The sequence below is a fragment of the Candoia aspera genome, chromosome 1 (assembly GCF_035149785.1).
Source record: "Candoia aspera isolate rCanAsp1 chromosome 1, rCanAsp1.hap2, whole genome shotgun sequence".
NCBI classification, from domain to species: domain Eukaryota; kingdom Metazoa; phylum Chordata; class Lepidosauria; order Squamata; family Boidae; genus Candoia; species Candoia aspera.
In genome coordinates, this window is record NC_086153.1 from 235,693,241 (window position 1) to 235,714,464 (window position 21,224).

Here is a 21,224-nt window from a genome sequence, read left to right on the forward strand (position 1 = left end):
CTCCTTAACTTAGTTGCCCAAAGACATTTACTCATACCCCTAAGTGGCATTTTTTCTGGCCCATTATTTTATTTAAGACAGCAGGTTAGAGAATAGTGGTGGCAGGATCATAAACTGACTTAAATGTTCAACAGACTTTCAAAAATACTTACTCATTTCCTTGTGGAAAGAATTCTCTCTCTTCCTCATATGGAAATCGGAGGCCTTTAACAAAGATATCCTCCAAATTCTGGCAGTGTTGTAGACAGTACGCCAGGATCATCACTTCCAGGTCTGATTTGCAGTGATAATTTATTGCAGTCATGTCACACAATGCAGTTTTTAGAAAATTGGCATCCTGTGTCTCATATAAGTAAGTAAACATTGCTTTTTGCAAACGGGAAGCAATTATTCCCTTTTTAATGTTATTTTTCATCCAGTCTAATAAAAACTCTTTATTCTTAGGAGAAATTTTCCATCCAAATTCTTTTTTCAACTCCATCATTCTTTTTTCCTCATTTAAAAAACCAAAGAGGAAGCGAAATCCTACTGCAAAATCCAGTCTAGAAGATGTATGTCTTTCTAATAGGGTCTCCAAATTTCTATTCAGATTTTCAGAATGCTGCTCCTCTCCTTCCTCTAGAACATAAAACAAAGCAGCAAAAAACTCCTGGAAGCTTAAGTGAATGAAGCTGTAGGTTTGAATACAATCAATGCCTCTTTTGAAGATGTTCTGATTCAGAAAGAGGGGGAGGGAGTCTTCCTGATCTAAGCTGTGCTTCTTGACTTCTTCTTCCATAAACAGGATTTCCCGTTTCCAGGTTCCTTCTGCAGCCAAAGAGCACAAGCCTTTCACATTTATTTGGACATCCTGGTTGGATTCTTTATGGTGAAACTTGAACAGGCTGGAGAGATACAGCATATAGATTGCAGTGAGGGTGTACGGGGTCTTCTGGAGATCCTTGCCTCTCCCCATCTCTTGTTTCATCACTGTGCAGACGATCCAGCTCACAAGGGGAATGACACACATGGTGAAAAGCGTATCATTTTGCTTAACCAATCTGAAAACTTGAGCTGCTTGGTCTTTATTTTCAAAAAAATTGTAGAAATATTCTTCCCTTTCCTTTGTAGAAAACCCCAAGATCTCAATATAATGTGGGTGCTCTAAACATCGATGGAGTTTCTCCAAAGCAGTTGGTCTTGTTGTGATTATAAGATAGGATTCGGGAAGAAGCTTTTTTTGAAATAAACTGCCCAAAAGAATTCTCACTGGCTCCTCCTTCCAGGGATCAGTGCAAAAGTACTCTTGAGGCTGATCAAAGGAATACCTTAATTCATCAAACCCATCAATTATGAACAGAAGCTTCTCCTCATTCTTCAGTATGTTTCGAATGACATTTTTCACTGTGTGACACTTGGGCCATTGTTTCGAAATTATTTCTACAATGCTACTCTTCTCTGAGTCTGCACGGAGGTTCATCTCTTGGCAGTAAATATAGAAAACGTAATTAAATTTGTCCTGGTAAAATCGTTGAGAAGCCCAATCAAACATGATTTTTTTTGCCATTGTGGTTTTTCCAATGCCTGCAGCTCCTTGCAACACAACAACTTGTGGAGCTAGTCCATGTTTATCCGGGTTAAATAATGTTTCCATGCTGGTTGAAGACTCAGCTCTCTTGCTGATCATTTCAGCATGTTTCCTTCCGGTTGCCATAATTTCATCTTCTCTCTCCTCTTCAGACCGGTGATAATCTAGGATGATTAGTTTTGAATATCTCTGGTTTAGGGGCACGTATTCACCAGGAATAGAATTAGGATCTTCCATTCTTTGAAATTTTTTTTTAGTATGGCTTTTGTAAGCTAAAAGAAGGATGAACCATATTAGAAGTGTGATAGATAAGACCTTTGTTAAACAATAATATATTTTTATTTTAGCATTCCACTGGCAATATTTACAGCTATAACATCTATTGACATCTTAATTTGGACCTGCAGTATTTCAGCTTCAGAGACACATAAATGATTAGAAGAGATCATTTAATCTTATGGAACTTAAAATCCCACAATTAGTTCTCATAAATATTCATTTCCAATAAATCAGTATGATATGTACATTGTAAAAACTGAATGGAATAAATAAGTGGAGATCTAATCTAACCTGACAACAGAAGATTGGTTTAACATTTGTATCAAAATTTTTAATATACATCTTAGATTATAATTTATTCAACATAAAGTAATATTTTGGATTTATAGGTCCCCATTAGATTTGTACAGAAAAGGAACCAGTCATTCCCTTTTTGAAGATGTAATAATGTGTCCTTTAAACATACATTTTTGCAATGTCCTAAAATTATTATATTTTGTGAAGAGGTTATTATGTGTATCTAGTTGACCTGAGATGGGACTTAACTTTTGGGGATGGCTATATTTTTTTGAACTATTACCTATTACGTGGAAACTGATGGCTGGACAACAGAAATGGATTCTCTGTGCCATTCTTATCTCTAGGAGACTTGTTCAAGACTGGAAAGATACATTTATGGCCCCAATTAGCCAAAGGACTGAAGACGTCGGGTCACTTGCATGTTCTGAACAAGTTGTATACAAACGGAGACGATGAATGGACAATTATAACGTAATATGGCCATCTTTTATCGAAGCTTCTGTGTAAAACTAAGAGATGACTACATAGATTTCTTCTGTTTATTGTTGGTTTCTTTTTCTACTGCTCTGTTGGTACAAATTATAATATTTTAGGATTTTTTTTTCTAAGTTCAGAATCTGATTTGCAATTATAATACAATAGTTAAAAAACTTAAATTGAGGGCTGAAAGTTGTCCTCCAATTTCATGAGTTAACCAACAGATATGAGATTACAAAATCTTTTGAAATGTTTGAAGGTTAGGACCTTCCTTCCTTCCTTCCTTCCTTCCTTCCTTCCTTCCTTCCTTCCTTCCTTCCTTCCTTCCTTCCTTCCTTCCTTCCTTCCTTCCTTTTTATGGTCAGCACTGCAAAAACCACCCTGGAGCTTTCCCCATCAGGAATAATACTTATGACAGCTTCTTGCATAATTGGGGAGTGGGGAGGGGAGGACCTGGTCATGTTGAATCAGCTTTAAGCATAATTCAGTGATCCTTTGAATGATTCCTGCCTTACCTGATGAATCTGGCAACTGGTGAGCATCATCATCTGCAACTGAAGATGGACTGGAATTAGTGAAATTCAGACTATAAAAAAGGGTAAATTACAAAGCATGCGTTTCAAAATAGGTAAATACATGGCTGTGTAGCTTCTATGGATGTCTATACTTACTATGTATATTAGATTCCTTATCTAATCGTTCCTATGCATTTCTCTAAACTACTTTCCCTCTCTGCCCCTTTTCTTTTATAGGCAGGCTTGAATGGCCCACAACTGTGAAAACTACCAGGCTTAGCTGACCATGCCCCTGCCCTCTCTCCCAGCTCTGGGTTGCAGAACTGGCCTTGGAACGAGGAGGAGAACTACCATTAAACCATCTCCTCCACTCTGAACACTCTAAGCTGTTCCAGAAGGAGATCATGATCAATGGTGTCAAAGGCCATCCAGAGACCAAGGAGGGCTAGGACCGATATACTCCCCATGTCCTGATCCTGTCAGAGGCCAGCCATAAGACCATCTCAGCGCTATATCCCAACCGGAAACACGATGGAAAGGATCTAGATAACCGTATCCTTCAGGGCTCTTCAAAGCTGCACGTCTACCACCTTCTCAAGAACCTTCCCTAAAAAGGGAAGTTTGCAGACCAGACAAAAACTATCCAATACCACTGGATCCAGTGATGGCTCTTAAGGAGAGGGTGAACTGTCACTTTTTTTCAAGCAGGTGGAATCATCCCCTCCCATCAAGAAGCATTTACCATCTCTTGGATTCAGCTACACGTGGTCTCCTGGGAGGCCCTAACCAACCAGAAGGGACCTTACACGCAAGCTGCTCTCAGGTTCGGCTTATGGTCACTCACTCACACCCTTACAGCCTGTGGAGGCACTTGGATCTCGTCAGCCCCCCTTGCTTTCTACCTGGGTTTTCCAGATAGGTGCGGCTTGAGCAGACAAGACACAAAGCCCTGGTCAACAGCTGGGAAATACTTAGGGACACAGACAATCTCTTCCAACCAAACACTGAGGCACAACAGGTTCTTTGTAATACACAGAGACCCAGTGAATTAAAAGTAACAGCAAACTTTACTGGTTGCAAGGTATCTCTCTTTCTCACACGCGCACATGCACACACACACTCATCCACACGTACCCACATCCTTCCAACTAGGCTGCCAGGCGCTAGCCAGAGGGACGGAAGCCGCCAAGTCTGGATCCAAAAACGACTCAGGAGTGAACAGGCTCTGGAACCCCTTTTATCCCCTAAAATCTTTGCTTTGCTGGTGGGATTAGGGTGGGGGTTTCCTTTGATCTCCTTCCTGTCTTCCTCCCTGCAAGGATCTTTAGACAAGAATCTTCTCTGCTTTACATGCCTGCTTTGTTATGCAGTTTCAGCCTAGTCTCACAGATACGGATCTAAAAGGGGGCAGTATTCAACCCCCCAAAGTGAAGCCAATTTAGTGGCCTGTTAGAACCACTGAAATGGAGCAGAGCTTATAACACAGCTGACACAGAAAAAGAATATTATCTTAAAATAGCCTTAATGAGCACATCAGAGAAACACAGGTTATTGATCTTACACATTCAGCCCTCCCAAACATAAAGAATTACACACTTAGACACATTTAGATAAGTAAAAGAATAACTTACTGACTTTATTGTTGGTTCTGTTACATCCATCTTGGTGGAAAAGATGAAGGTCCTTTGTTCTTCTTTTCTTTCTAAATACTTAGTTTGCCCTAAACCCCCAGCCCTATTTGCTGCCAAGGGCTGTGTGAAAGGGGAATTCCAGGCCCACCGCATGGTGCCCAGAATGGAGGAGAGCAGCACACAGCCGTGTGCTTGCTCCTGGTGGAAGGAGGAGGACGAGAGAGGAAGTGAGAGTGGCAACAAACAGCTTCCTCAATCGCATGGAGAATTTGCATCCTAAAGCAACCATCCCCATGCTAATGAGGCACGCTGGATTTGCCAGGACTTCCAACACCAAGCACCCCAGACACTTGCTCAAGGCTAACTGGCTCAAACGCCAGGACAAGGTGGCTTGTGCAGTGTGCAGTGGGTGACTGACGGTGTTGGAGAACGAGGGGAGGAATTGAGATGTAGCAGTAGCTGAAATCGGGTGGGTGTATCCCAATGCTGCAACCCTCCACAATTTATTTTCCAAGTATATCTTAAATCTGGGGAGCTTTGCATACCATGTTCATCGCAGCAAAGCCCCCATTTGGGATAACAGTTCCTTTGCTTTTTTTCAAATTGTGGGTATGTCCCTTTCAGGCACTGGAGTTTAGAAGCCAAGTGAGCTCTTCACCACATTTCAGCTGAATGTGGACTGGGTTTCAATGACTCCATGTCAGCTATTCAATCTTTTCAGCCTTGCCTTCTCTAGCCTAAGTAGCTTGATGAAATTGCAGTCCCCTAGACCTCCGGACAGCTCTTCAAGGGTTGTGCCCTCCTTCAAGAATGCCCTTATTTCCGCATAGACCAGTCTGAGGCCATCCGACGGAACGTTGGGCAAACCGAAGCAGCCATACAGGTTGCAACAAGGCACAAATGGGATTTCTTCTTGGGATAAGGACTGGTTCTGGGACACTTCTCGGCTCCCCAATTTGGGATCCCTAGTATAGAAGTGTACACAGGGGACTTGATATTGGGGGGCTGCCCTTCCCCAAGGCCAACTCTAAATTCCTTTCTACTTGGGGCTCCTGCAAGAGAATGCTGCCTGTCTTTTTCCTCTGGCTTTGCCCAGCATTACATGCTCCCCTCTCTTCCCCCCTAGCACCACCACCTGTAAGATATCTTAATACTGTATCATGTCAGGAAACATGCTAGAAAAAGGATGGACTAAACTCAACTTTTAAGGATCTCCCTTGAATTAAGATCAATGGACTAACTTGTTTTTCTTGAGCTTAGCTTATCATTTTACTTTGACAGTGATAGGAAAAGGCCAAGCTGAGTGATGGACCAGATGCTTCCCTTACGTTTGATTCCAGGATCAAGACATGGAATCTCAGGCCATAAGGAAAGCCCCACTCTAAAATCCCAGGCAGCCACTGCCAATCCTAGTAAACAACCATGGATCAGTTGAACAAGATTCAGGAGAAGGTAGTTTCCGAAATCACAAGGGGTTTTTATTTCAAGCTGATCTTCAGTGGAGAGAACATTTCTGTAATATGTTGGGTTTCCTTACCTTTCTGTAGAGTTTCTTCAAGTTTTTTAGCAACATCATTTATATTGCATTTCTGAAGGACCTGAATGCACACCTTTAGAGCATCTTCTCCATAATACTGAATCATGTCATCTACAACTTTTTGTCGATTAGCTTTCTCCAATGTATCTGTAGGAATGTTTGGCTTTCCATGGTAGTCAATACGTTTTAGCCTCCATTTAAATTCTTCAAATGGCTCTTCACCGAGTTCTTTCAATGCTTTGTAAAGATCACTCACAAGGTTGCTCATGTCAGTTATGATGGATTATATCTGATCTAGAATTAAAATTAGAGGATTAAACTAACATTTTATGGAAAATGAAGTTTGAAGGGAACAGTATTTTCTTTTTTCAAGTTCAACTGGATAGCACATTCACAAAGGTATTATGCTGCCCATAGCATAGCAGTTTATTTATTATTTCATTTATACAAATTTGTGTTTGTAAACCTTTCCATACGTTCTAGGCAGGTTACAGCCCTAAAACATATATGGCACTCATCCTGACCTGGGGTGGCAAGCTGTAACCACGAAGCCTGCCCTCCAGAGTTCCCCCTATCCTATCCAGGGATGTGAACCCACAGCTTTCCTCTTGGCTTGCAGGTAATGGGTGGGCAGATTCCACCCTGAGTAACACATCCCTGTTTGGAGCCACACTATTTGGAATGTGCAGAAACACTCAAAACTGCCCCTTGTAGATTGTCCAAAAGGAGGCCAAAGACACGTAGAAGGTGTTCCCCCACTATCCAGTTCTGTTGAGGTCATCCATGAGAGCAGCAAGGTGGCTTCCTTCCCTTGCCCAGACCTGAGCCCAGACCAGAAGAGATGCAGATACGCTGCTTCATCCAGAGCCCTCTGTGGGAAGGGTGGCCCCTTGCGGGACAGCTTCGAAGAGAAGGTGGGTGGGCATCTCTCAGAGGTGGATCCTGCACTGAGAAGGGGATTGGATGAAATGGCCTTTATGATTCTAGCTCCATCCCATGACCTTTGGTACAAACTTCCATCTTTGTGCATATAATAGCCTCCCTGTAGTCACCATATATAAAGCCAATCATCCATGAATTTTGCTAATTGACTACCCGTAATACTAGTAAGAAAAAGTCTGGTTTATCTGAATATTAATTTCTTAAAATTCTCTGCATCATCGTATACTGTATATTTGTATCCAGTATCTTTTCGCTTTTTCACAAGTCCCCCATGCACGGTAAAATGCCCCTGCATTTATTACAATCTGAATAAATACGTGCAAAACAGACAAAGGAAATTTTAGGCTGCAACCAGAAAGCATATTTCCTGCATCATAGTTTCACTTTTTTCTGCATAGATCAGTTCCAACCTTGAGTATCGTGTCTATTTGTGGGCACCACACTTTGCCTGGCGTTCAGAGACCCTGGAATATCATTAGAGAAGGGCAAAAAGGAATTTGGTGGACTAGAAACAAAGTCTTATAAAAGGATGCTGAAGAACAGGGGGTTCCATCCTTGACAAGACTGAGGATGGATACAACAGCACACCCACTCTTTGCTTTTCAGTAAATAATTTACTGAAGTAGCTTAAAGGCAGCAAATTATGCCAAATTGCAGGCCCGTGAATAGGACACCTTATAAAGAAGAACTATGGTCCTTCTGAAAAAGAGGCTCAAGGTTTATTCCTCCTTGAGATCCTAACCTAGATCCTCAATAAAGGACTTCAAGGCGTAGTAGCAGACCCCTCTGGCAGCCATATTACAATGGAGGGAAAAAAGATATGGGAGGTGACTCTTAGGGTTCCCCAGCTTCCAAATGGAAAAGACAGTGACTAATAAAATAAGGCCTCAATTTAAAAGAACTTTGTTTAGCAGACTCAGATTCAGTAGACACAAATTGGTGGATAGTATGAGTTATAGCAGTAAATAAATGTACAGTAATCAGTAATTATCCTGATCGTATATTGTGATATTGGTGTTGTATTATTTGGTGTTTATTTTTTTACTGCTTTTGATTTTTATTAATGAGCTCTGCCCAGAGTTACAAATTACGAATTGGGCAGCCTCATAAAATCCTTCGATAAGTAACTAACAGCAAAATAGGATTTCTCATGTAGGACTGTGTTCTGGGCACAAAAAACGCCAATTTGCCATTTCATGGACCTTGGGCTTTTACAAATGCCCCTTGCCCTCCATTCGCCCACTAAAGCGAGGGCTTGTGGCACGTTAAAGGGTGCTCAAAACTGAATGCAAGCCCAACAGATGGAACAACGGTGGGGGTCCGACCCCCTGCATCCAGCCCATAAGCTCTTGCAGCATCGGGGATGTCAGACCTCTTTTCTTCTTTCACAGGGGGCACCTGGGGGCCAGATCAGCTTTTGTCTGCCAGGGATGCTCTTCCCGCTGGACAAATGCCCGAGTCCTCACCTCTTCTGCTGAAACAGCCTGGTAGTGGTTAAATGCACAGGCAGCGTAAGAGGCTGAACTCTACAAAGCCAGGGGAGTTTGTCAACGTGAAATCATAGGGGTTGGCCGAACGGATGAAGTAAAATCCATCCCAGCAACAAAGCCTTAGAAGTTCACAAGCAGGACAGAGAAAGGGCCTCTGATGTTGTTTGATCCCAGTGTCAAGTACACCCCCCTGTACAAAGAGCCAGGCCTTGATGATCTCCAAGCATCATCCATAACTTCTGAAAAAAAGTCCCTTGCTTATAGGCCGACTTGGAGATCAGGGACCCTCCACTGCCATCCACACTTCAGGCTAAGCAGAAGGGCCTCCTTCCTTCCTGGAGACGTTTTCTCCCTGCAGAAATTACGCTGCGAAAACTTTCCCAAAGGCTGTACGTTTTGTAGAGCATTGGCACAAATACGTACCACAAAATCCATCCCCCCCCCCATATTTAAGCATTTAGGATGTTAGGCTTACCGTTGTGACCAAATAAAGGAGTCTGGAAGCTAACTTGGTCCTGAGTTTGTAAACAGACAGGTCAAACGTTGTTCTTTGCAGGCCTCCGGTAAAAAGCAGTTTCGTTTTCAAACCTCCTCCCCCCCCCCCCCGCCCTTCCTCCTCGTAGTTTCCAGCGTGAGTCTTGTTTCCTCTCCCGTGTCCTGAGGCAAAAGGAAACGTTTCACAGCAGTTCTGCTTAACCGGTCATGTAAAATTACAGGGCTCTGCTAGCCTTGAAGAGAGTGAATTTCCTCAAGAAAGGTTCCAGTGAAGAGACACCCCCTCTGCTTCACTTGAGGTCTTCCACACCTTTCCTGGTGCTTTCTCAGCCGATCTACCTAGCCTGAAATAGCAGGAAAGGACTTCTGGGCATGTGCAGATTCTTTTCCTGCCCTTTGCAAGAGATGGAGGAGCTCGAGGACTTGGAGGAGGCTACAGGGAAGGCAAAGCTCTTCTCCTGAGGTGAATCCAAGCCTTTTCACACAAGCCTAGAAAATGCTCCCCTCCTTTTTCCCCTTCAGCTCTGTGGGAGAAGTATTGTGTTTGCTAGATCAGACTCGGTGCGGCTTTCACGTTCCCTGTCAATCCCCTTCTGAAGCTCTTACTGTTTTGATGTGTGTGATACCATTGCTATCAATCTCGCTATTGAACGTTTGGAAACTGGCACTGGCATTGATTGTGTTAGACTTCTTGTGGATATTAATTTGAGAACTTGGTGAGATTTCATTCAGTGGATTTAGTTTGGTCCTTTTGCCAGCTTTCTGCTAATGGGCATCAATTCTCCCATCAGAGTCTGCTGGATATAAGCAAAGATTGGTTTTCCAACCAGCAGGTTTTCTGGCTGTAGTTTTTGACAGACCACCACTGTGCGTTAGAGCTGTGATAGGGATTCCTTCATACAAGAGCTCCCTGGATGCCCCGGGACTCGGGTCCTGCCAGTACATTGCCGTACATTGCTGGTTGTGTCAGCAATGGGTGCATTGCATGTTCGGTGACAAGAGGCTTTGTGTAGCTGTATGTTTTGCTGTGGACTAAACGTATCAGTAGAAGCCAGACCACCACTGTGCATTTTTTAAAAATCCGTTCAATCATGTCCAATTCTCAGAGACTTCTGTTTTCTTGGCAAGGTTTTTTGTAAGTGGTTTGCCCTTGCCATCTTCCTAGGGTTGAGAGAGAATGACTGGCCCAGGGTCACCCAGCTAACTTCATGCCTAAGGCAGGACTAGAACTCACGGTCTCCCGGTTTCTAGTGTGATGCTTTAACAACTACACCGAACTGCAATAAGGATTCCTTAATAGAAGTGCATGCCAAATAAAAATACTATCACTAAAATGCTGAAGAGGTTGCATTGCACGGGTCTTATTCTTATTTGGTTTCTGAGACTATTGTCTCACCTTCTTGGAAAGAATTTCAAGTAGGGGGAACTGAATGGAGTGATGAGCTTCGGGCAGGGGGGCAGAGAGAACCAGCTAAATCCTGCCTCCTGGGAGACCTGAAGGACTTGCACCCTCTTTCTATCTTTGGTGGAGAGAGCAGGGATGGTCGCTCAATATCCAGCTCCAAATGGAGCTCCTTTTCAAAGTCTCTTCTGGGACTGGGAGAGTTTCTCTGGTCAGTTCTGCCTTGCAGACCCCATCGCCTGGCCACTGACAAGGGGGGCCATGCCTGGAAGGAGCAGGCAAAGTGGATGTGGATATCTGTTTCTTTTTCAAATGGAAAAGCATATTCAGTCAAGTCTCTACGTGCTCATCTTGGTTTTGTACTGTATGTAAGGCTCATAATTCATAATAGTAAAAAGTTGGGAGAGATAATAGTATAAAAATTAAAACCTGTAAAATTCACTTCAGCAAAGGATCGTTACCTTGTCATGGTGCTGGAGCTTAAGCACCTCAATGATGCCATGAGCTAAACCGTGAAGGGCCACCCAGGATGGGAAGGTCATGACAGAAAGGTCAGACTAAATGCGATCCCTGGGGAAGGTAATGGCAACCCACCCCAGTATTCTTGCCGTGAAAACTAAATGGATCAGTACAACCAGGGATATGTCGGTATACCATCGGAAGATGAGACCCCCAGGTCGGAAGATGGTCAAAATGCTACTGGGGAGGAACAGAGGATGAGTTCAACTAGCCCCAGACGTGATGACGCAGCTAGCTCAAAGCCGAAAGGACGGCTAGAAGCCGACAGTGCTGGTGGCGAACGGTGAATCCGATGTTCTAAGGATCAACACACCATTGGAACCTGGAATGTAAGATCTATGAGCCAGGGCAAATTGGATGTGGTTATTGGTGAGATGTCAAGATTAAAGATAGACATTCTGGGCGTCAGTGAACTGAAATGGACTGGAATGGGCCACTTCACATCAAATGACCACCGGATCTACTACTGTGGACAAGAGGACCACAGAAGAAATGGAGTAGCCTTCATAATTAATAGTAAAGTGGCTAAAGCAGTGCTTGGATACAACCCAAAAAACGACAGAATGATCTCAATTCGAATTCAGGGCAAGCCATCTAACATCACAGTGATCCAAATATACGCCCCAACCACAAATGCTGAAGAAGCTGAAGTAGAGCAGTTCTGTGAGGATCTGCAGCACCTACTGGACAACACGCCTAAAAGAGATGTTATTTTCATCACAGGAGACTGGAATGCTAAGGTGGGCAGTCAAATGACACCTCGAATTACAGGTAAGCATGGCCTGGGAGAACAAAACAAAGCAGGACATAGGCTGACAGAATTTTGCCAAGACAACTCACTCTGCATAACAAACACTCTCTTCCAGCAACCTAAGAGACGGCTTTATACATGGACTTCACCAGATGGACAACACCGAAATCAGATTAACTACATCCTTTGCAGCCAAAGGTGGTGGACATCTATACAGTCCGTAAAAACAAGACCTGCAGCTGACTGTAGTTCAGATCACGAACTTCTTCTTGCACAATTTAGGATCAGACTAAAGAGATTAGGGAAGACCCACAGATCAGCTAGATATGAGCTCACTAATATTCGTAAGGAATATGCAGTGGAGGTGAAGAATAGATTTAAGGGACTGGACTTAGTAGATAGGGTCCCGGAAGAACTATGGACAGAAGTTGGCAACATTGTTCAGGAGGCGGCAACAAAATACATCCCAAAGAGAAAACCAAGAAGGCAAAGTGGCTGTCTGCTGAGACACTAGAAGTAGCCCAAGAAAGAAGGAAAGCAAAAGGCAACAGTGATAGGGGGAGAGATGCCCAATTAAATGCAAAATTCCAGAGGTTAGCCAGAAGAGATAAGGAATTATTTTTAAACAAGCAATGCGTGGAAGTGGAAGAAGACAATAGAATAGGAAGGACAAGAGACCTCTTCCAGAAAATTAGAAACATCGGAGGTAAATTCCAGGCAAAAATGGGTATGATCAAAAACAAAGATGGCAAGGACCTAACAGAAGAAGAAGAGATCAAGAAAAGGTGACAAGAATATACAGAAGACCTGTATAGGAAGGATAACAATATTGGGGATAGCTTTGATGGTGTGGTCAGTGAGCTAGAGCCAGACATCCTGAAGAGTGAGGTTGAATGGTCCTTAAGAAGCATTGCTAATAACAAGGCAGCAGGAGACGACAGCATAGCAGCTGAACTGTTCAAAATCTTGCAAGATGATGCTGTCAAGGTAATGCGTGCTATATGCCAGCAAATTTGGAAAACACAAGAATGGCCATCAGACTGGAAAAAATCAACTTATATCCCCATACCAAAAAAGGGAAACACTAAAGAATGTTCAAACTATCGAACAGTGGCACTCATTTCACATGCCAGTAAGGTAATGCTCAAGATCCTGCAAGGGAGACTTCAGCAATTCATGGAGCGAGAATTGCCAGATGCACAAGCTGGGTTTAGAAAAGGCAGAGGAACTAGGGACCAAATTGCCAATATCCGCTGGATAACAGAAAAAGCCAGGGAGTTTCAGAAAAACATCTATTTCTGTTTTATTGACTATTCTAAAGCCTTTGACTGTGTGGACCATAACAAATTGTGGCAAGTTCTTAGTGGTATGGGGATACCAAGTCATCTTGTCTGCCTCCTGAAGAATCTGTATAACGACCAAGTAGCAACAGTAAGAACAGACCACGGAACAACGGACTGGTTTAAGATTGGGAAAGGAGTACGGCAGGGCTGTATACTCTCACCCTACCTATTCAACTTGTACGCAGAACACATCATGCGACATGCTGGGCTTGAGGAATCCAAGGCTGGAGTTAAAATCGCTGGAAGAAACATTAACTTTGGAAACTGGCATTGGCAGTGGCATTGATTGCATTAGACTCTTTGTGAACATTAACTTGAAAACTTGGTGTGATTTCATTTAGTTGGTTTGGTTGGGTCCTTTTGCCAGCTTTCAGCTAATGGGCATCAATTATCCCATCGGAGTCTGCTGGATATAAGCAAAGATTGGTTTTCCAACCAGCAGGTTTTCTGGCCGTAGTTTTTGACAGCTCTTCCTTTGGGGGTGGCATTTTGTAAATACTGGCCCGTTTGTCTACTCCATGCAGGGCTGCAATGCTGGGGGGGCACCAAAATGGGCACGGAATCCATGTTTGCCCCGGATGACACAGACCCTAGTTGCGGGCCTGAAGGTGATCAACAAAATGTGGGGAGAACATTGGAAGCTCAACAGGCAATCAGATTTCGAGATCTTATGCTTACATCACTAAGAAATGCATATATCTATCCAAATGCTGAGAGAAGGGAAGAACAACTTCCTCTTGGATACTAAAGCTTCCAATTTTCTCCCCACATTTCGTTGATCACCTTCAGGCCCGCAACTAGGGTCTGCGTCATCCGGGGCAAACATGGATTCTGCACCCATTTTGGCACCCCCCCCCCAGCGCTCATTTTGGCACCCCTCCCCAGCACAGCGCCCAGGCTACATGCCCCGCTTGCCCCCCCCCAGTTGCGGCCCTGATCATCTTAACCCTTCAGAGCACATCGTCTCCAGTGCTTTGTTCTGTTCTAGTAGCATCCCCTAGTTTTATCTGAGAAAACAGACTTCACCCATCCATGCATAGATCCTGATTGGCTGCAATGCCTGGCACACGCCCTGCCCTCCAGGCGCTGGTCACTGCCCTGGGCAGCCATTTCATCTGGGGCTGCCTGGCTTATCAATCTTCTGCCATTTGCCAGTAGCTGTCTTTTTCAAATAATGTTGCGGTTGATCCAAAGATGGCCTTCTCAATGAATCATCCTCAATCCTAGAAGCAGTATTAAAGTCCTTGTTCCTTTGCTTCTTAATTGGCTTTCTCTGATCTAGAATCACTTACAACCCACTCTAAATGTTCTGGGCTTATTTGACTGCCTAGGTTGACATTAACTTGTTACAGCAAAGGTATGTAAGAAAAATAATAACCCGACAGTAAGTATAAATGTAAAAGTAAATGTACTTAAGCAACAATTACGTAGATTCTTCTTAATATAATTTGCTTCCCCTAATTTTATAAATTCCAGTAAATTCTGACAAGGTTTGAATTCCTCCATAGCTACACACCAAGGTCAATTTAATAGTTTTAATTGTTTAATTTAATAATGAGAAAGTATGGATCTGTTATCTTTCCTTCTCCAGGTTTCAAGGGCACATACCCTCTCACAATGTAGAAAATGTCTATGACTCATTGTCCACCTTTCCGTGATCTGGATGGTTTGGGTGCTAACCTTCCTTCTTGTAGCTCTGCATTTTCCAGCTGAATAGAGAGAAAAGCCCAATATGGATTCTTTAAAGCAGTTTTTGTTTCAGACTGATTCCTTGAAAGAAGTCTTACAGATTTCCAGCTGGAATTAATTAAATTCCAGAACTCTTGCCAGAAAAGAGAATAGCCTTCTAAATATAGAAAATATCCTCTGAACAATTCCAATAGTGTTCTCATCCCTGCAATCCATGTTTATACATTCTCCATTCAGCCTGGAATGAAAAAAACAGTTTTCTGAGTTTAGCCTCCAATGATATCTATATTAGAGTTGTAAAGAGACCCATCTTCAGTTTCAAGGGCAGACCCAGACCATCAGAAATCATCCCAAGGATTGTTTGATCTCACTCATTTATGTACCTGGAATATGAGTCAGAAAATGGGAACTCCATTCTCATTGAAAGATTCTCTCTGATTCTCTAAAAAGCTACCCCTTCTAGGAGCATGTTCTCTTTTATCTGAGAAAACAGACCTCACCCATAGATGCAGTTGTATCCAAGAAAGAACAAGAGTCAGTTAGGACCTGTCTATACAGACACTCAGGCTTTATACCACAATCTGACTCCATCACATGACTGTGAACTTCTCACTGCCAAAGCTCTTTAGAAGAGTGGACATACCTGCCTATTTGCATAAGGAGAGGCGGCCTTCCTCTCAAAATGCAACCTTTATCCCACCCTGGTGATTTCCAAATCGTTCTGCAGCCCTTTTATCTCTGAATCAATTGCAACTCAATTTTTCATGTTACGTTTTTCTTCTCATCTTTGGGCCTTAACAGTGTAGCAGATCAAGACCACAGCTTTGGGGAATGCTTTGGTTTGAGACAGGATGGATCAGAGGTGTCCTCTTCACATGGGACAGCAATAATTTCTTCCAATGTACCCCAATCTGCTTTAGAATGCAGGCTTTTTAACAGTCTGGATATCAGAAGGCTGGTTCCATAGCCACACTTACTCTGGTAGTACAGTAGGATGAAGAAGAACACAATTTAGTCATTTAAGACGACATTTAGTCCATTTAGTCCAGATTATTTTTGGGATTTGATGATGAAAATCTGCTGAATTTATTTAAACTCAGAAATCACAGTTTTATGCACATAGTCAATAAGATGGAATAACAAGAAACACGTTAAGGTATTATTTTGTTACGGAGAAGGGCATCAGTAATACTTTCTTAACAATGTTGGCTTTAGGAATAAAGACTATTCTTGATAACATGACACTGGAAAGCCAAAGTAGATTAAAATGTTTCCATATGTTCTATGATTTTTAAATAGCATATCAAAATCAATGGGAAATATATTATTCCTAACTAATTCCAGTACACTGATACCAGGGATCACCTCTAAGTATGAGGAGGCCTGGATCTAATCTTCTATCTGCTTACCCAATACCCAAATGTCTGAATACAGAACGTTGGTTGCTTATGCAGTTGGGTCTACTAGCGTTCATGAAAAAGAAACCAGTGGCAAAATCATATTAATGTAGCTACAGTTTATGCTAATCTTATATTTAGTATAATAAGCTAAGGAAGAGTGGAGCAAACTGCACTGAACACGCTTGGAAAATGATTCAGATATAATACTTCAAATCTCATGAAAGCATGAGCATATATATCCCTTTCCTGCTCTTCGTTTAAGCAGCCTTTTTTCAGATGTGAGACAAAGGTAGGGAAGCAGATGGTTGGAGAACCCCACTAAGGTGGACAATTATAACTTGACACTAGCTAATTGAAAAGGTGCCTCAGTGGTCTAATAACTGGCCTTTAACTGCACTTACTATCTAAATGTACTATTTAAATGTACACTAGAAAATAGATTAAGTGAACTCTGAAGTATCCAGGTTAGTTAGTTAAAAAATGATTTTTGAGGAAGTGCTGATAGATACTAGTAACTTGTCACTGAGATCTGGGACTAGGAGTCTCTTCTCATACTGGAAAGATATATTATACCTGAGAGATATATTATATGCAAAGCATTTTTCTCAGAAAGGATAGAGATGTCATCACTGTGGCAGTCTATTCAGTTGGGAAGAATTCAAAACAAAACAGAATACAAAGATGGTTTAATCAACTTGATAAAAACACTATCGTTGGAATACTGAACAAAAAACTAAATGTTTCTTTGAATATTAACTAAATTAGGAGCTAACAGCAGATGCTCCTGCCTTGAATCCAGAGATGGTCTGGGCCAGACTTTTATCCTCTGCAGAGGAAAGACAGGGTGTCTTTCCTAAACTCACTCAAATAAAAAACGGTCAAAGATGCAACATAGAATATCCAATTCATATGCAGAGCATTCAATTCAGAGCCGGCCAGACATGCCATGAATTGAGTGCAATCAGAAAAGCCCTGAAAAAGGATGCCAAAGTAGTTATTGAAGACTGAATAGAGAGCCAGCCTGAAGACTGCTTCCCAAATGCACAATAATATGCTGTATTCCCTAACATATCTGGAGATGATCGATTTCAACGTCCTGTTCTCAAACATGTGAAAATAATAGGACAGAGTTTCCTATACTCAGCCATTCTGTCCAAATAAAAGCAGATACTTCATATATATCCAACTTTTGCCAATGTTTTTCTTGGTAATATATTGGATGGGGATCAAACAAAGGGAGCAGTTGAAGAAAAGGGGAAGTAGGCTGTTTTTAGGGAAGGGGACAGGAGTTAGGAGTAGATACATGTTGCTTGATTGGCTTCAAGCAGAAGGAAAAGTTAAGGAACTCTCCTTCAGTGCAGATTTTTCATTTTAAACATTCATAATGGCAGCTTTGGAAAAAAAACCACACAAAACCAAATATGAACTATCGATGAACAACCAGGAAAGCTAATATTAATTATGCTGAGCAGAAAAATCAGTGACGTTTTTACAGTGTGAATGTTTTAATGGTTCACAATTCCTATGTCTTCTGCTTCTCAGTAAAAACAAGAAAAAACTGTTCATGAAAAGTTCTTCTAAACTGGTAAGTACATAACCTGCAGAGAACAGTTATGCTACAAAGACATTAAAAATGTACCAGAGGTTTCAAGAGGCCTGGAGTAAAAGATTTACTTTAATTTGGTTTAAATTAAAATGGATGTTCTAAATAAACAAACATTTCAGGGTTATATCAACCAGAAAAAACAGCACTGACGACTTACCAGAGTTTCTCTAGTTTACAGTCTGGATGTTTTAGTTCCTCCCGCAGCACTGCTGCTGCTTTGTAAACTACGCCAGGAGGAAAAAGATCTAACTCTTTCAGTCCCCGGTTTTCCCGGAGAACCTCAGCAAGATGCCTGCAGCAAGATTCTGTCATGAATCCCCGCGAAAGCCTACGAAGAAGAGCCAGATGAGTTGCCATATGTTTTTGAAAATAATAATGCATTATAGTCTTCAAACAACAAAGCGGAGATTAAAAACTGATGACTTACTGTAGTTTCTCTAGTTTACAGCCTGGGTGTTTTAGCCCCTCACAGAACCATTCAAATGCTTTGTCATCCTTGTCACTCGGAGACAGAGCTAACTCTACCAGTCGTTGGTTTTCCCTGAGAACGTCAGCAAGATACTTGCAGCAGGTTTTGGTCAAGGTGCAGCAACTTAGCCTACAAGGAGTTGAATTACAGTGAGATTTTTGAAAACAAGCATCCATTCTAATCTTGAAGGTTCTACAGTGAACCTGATTATTTAATTAAGCTAAAATTGCTTCAATTAAACAGCTATACCAATAGAACAAGAACTTTCCCAGCCAACCCTTAACAAGGGGAAGCTTGGCTTTGTTACAAACAAAGGATGCCAGAGTTACTAGCTTAACCAAGCGGGGCAATGCCATGGACATAATGTGGGTCCATGTCTTTTTTTTCCCCAAAAAATAGGGCCAACACCAGATGCATGCTGGGGATGAGATGTTTGAGTTTATAGAAATAAGTATGTCACGGGTGGTCTGGGGAGCTGAGGAGGTTGTGGGTGAGAGGTGGAGGGCCTTTGGACCCTCTCTGGACAAGGTGTTCTGGCAGTGAGGCTTCATGGCAAGAACAGCAAAAAGAAGCCTCTCAGGTGACCTGAGAGAAGGACTATTTGGTGGCCCTTGTTTGATTCTGAACGGGAATAGGCTGCATGATTGTTAGAACCGGTCATCTATCTGGTGGCGGAGCTGCAGAAACAAGGCCCCACGGATCGGCTGTGCGGCAGCTTTGAGAGGAGGGTGGTGGTTGTCACCGTGCAGCTGATAAAAGATTCTGCTTCATTCTTTCCCTTCCGGAATAGCAGGTCCATTTGGTTGACTAACAGCAGAGTGGAGGATTTTGTAATTGATTGAGCTATCTACCTCCACGTTGGCCACAGCTATGGCCAGGGGTTCTGTTCAGACTGTCATTAATACAGCCCAGATTGGTGGAATCCCCTGCTTCTTTCCCCCTCCCTCCTATGGCAGGAAAGCCAGGGCTGACTGCTTTCCCTTCTGCGGGCAGGTCTGTATTTTGCTGAAAAAGGAGAAAAATCCATTTTACAATTCTTCTAGTCATTTGGGACAGAAAGGGAAACTTGGCAGAACTCTTGCCAATTTCACCCTGTTGTAAATAAAAGAGAAAGGGGAAATGATCAGCTTTTTTCTCTTGTCCTAATAAACCTGTTAATGAGGGAAAAAAACAAAGAAAAGGACAGCATTTCACCAATCCATTGTTGAACCTATTAAAAAACAGCAACTCAGTACAAAATGACTATTGAAAACCAAGAATAGGGGTGGGGGGTGTCTCCAGAGCATGCACCAACCAATGGGAATGGAGGTATTTGCACAAAAGGGAAATCAGCGCCAAAGTGGGACCATCCTTGCACTAGCAGGGAAGGAGAAAATCCTACTTTTGATATGGAGCAAAAGAACATGGGTGGAAGTTGCCCTCTCAGCAGACTAGGGGTGGGCTGGGGGCAGCGTCACCCATTCTTGCCCTTCTAAAATTGTAAGTTGGCATCTCCCCATTTCAGCAAGGAGGAATTGTTGACGGGAGGAGATGGGCGGGGACAAATTAGATTAAATAAATAAATAAATAAATAAATAGCAGAGTATTTTGCCCTGTATTCAGAAATGAAGGGGAAGTTGACCTATGGAAAGCAAAACCAAAAAGAAAGCACCAGTGACTTGCCGTAGAGTCTGTAGTTTACAATCTGGATGTTTTAGCCCATTACATAGCAATTCCAAGTCTCTGCCATCAATGTCACAGGGAGAGAGATCCAACTCTTTCAGTGACTGGCTTAGGCTGAGAACTTCACCAAAATGTTCACACCTGAATTCTCTCAGGTTCCAAGTAGAAAAGCTGCAGAGAAGAGTCAGATAAAGTAAAATCATAATTTTAAAACTGATCATGAACCATAGTCTTGAAAAAAGTGGAGTAAATGTGATTATTTGATTAAACTTTTTAACTTTTAATTTCTAAAAGTTAAGCAGTCAAGAGAGAGTTACACAAATCACACTAAAAAGAAAACACTGGTGGCTTACCACAGTTTTTCTAATTTAGAGTTGGGATGTTTTAGCCCTTCACACAGCAGTACCATTTCTTGTTTGCCTATCTGACAGTAACCCAGAGCTAATTCTCTCAGTGTCTGGTTTCTCCTGAAAACGTCAGCAAGGTCTCTGCACTGGGACTCTGTGAGATACCCTCTAAACAGCCTGCAGGGAACAGTCAGATGCATTACAATTATATTTTTGAAAATAATTTCAAACTGCAGTTTTGAAAGAACTGGAGTTAATATGATTGTCTGATTAAGCTAAAACTGTGCCTCCCTGAATCAATTGCCAGAATTTAAACCGTCAAGGCCACGCTATACAAATCAAATTGAAAACACTGGTGACTTACCTTAGTTTCTCTAGTTTACAGCCTGGATATTTTAGCCCCTCACACAGATAGCTAAAAGCTGTATTATCTCTTGCACTGTGAGACAGATCTAATTCGGTCAGTCCCTGACTCTGCCTGAGACCTTCAGCAAGATGCCTGCAGCAGGATAATGTCAAGGACACACTAGAAAGCCTGAAAGAAATAGGCAGAGGAGTTAGTTTTTTTAAAAAAATGACAGCCTCTAGTCTTGAAAGAACAGAAATTAATGCAACGATTTCATTAAACTAAAACTGCCTCTCTATAGGTAAATATCCAGCTGAAACATTCAAGGGAGAGTTATACAAATAAAATGTGATGCGCTGACAACTCACGATAGTTTCTCTAGTTTACAGTCTGGATGTTGTAACCCCTCACACAAAAGTTGTATTCCTTCATCCTGAATGCCACCATCAGACAAATA

The 21,224-nt window shown here is 42.2% G+C and overlaps 2 long non-coding RNA genes and 1 pseudogene across 2 annotated transcripts; all 3 read right to left on the minus strand.

The window, feature by feature from the left end:
• Positions 1–9,294, minus strand: part of LOC134507102 (NACHT, LRR and PYD domains-containing protein 12-like) — a 47,401-nt pseudogene extending 38,107 nt beyond the window's left edge.
• Positions 9,295–14,834: 5,540 nt separating this feature from the next.
• On the minus strand, positions 14,835–18,566 carry LOC134487440 (uncharacterized). The gene is made up of 3 exons (XR_010066852.1): positions 18,371–18,566; positions 18,101–18,271; positions 14,835–15,175 (listed from the first exon to the last, which is right to left on the minus strand). It is a non-coding gene; the product is annotated as an uncharacterized LOC134487440 (long non-coding RNA).
• A 1,368-nt stretch (positions 18,567–19,934) lies between these two features.
• Positions 19,935–20,952, minus strand: LOC134487439 (uncharacterized). Its single transcript, XR_010066851.1, has 3 exons — positions 20,786–20,952; positions 20,428–20,598; positions 19,935–20,245 (listed from the first exon to the last, which is right to left on the minus strand). It is a non-coding gene; the product is annotated as an uncharacterized LOC134487439 (long non-coding RNA).
• Between the last annotated feature and the right edge of the window lie 272 nt (positions 20,953–21,224).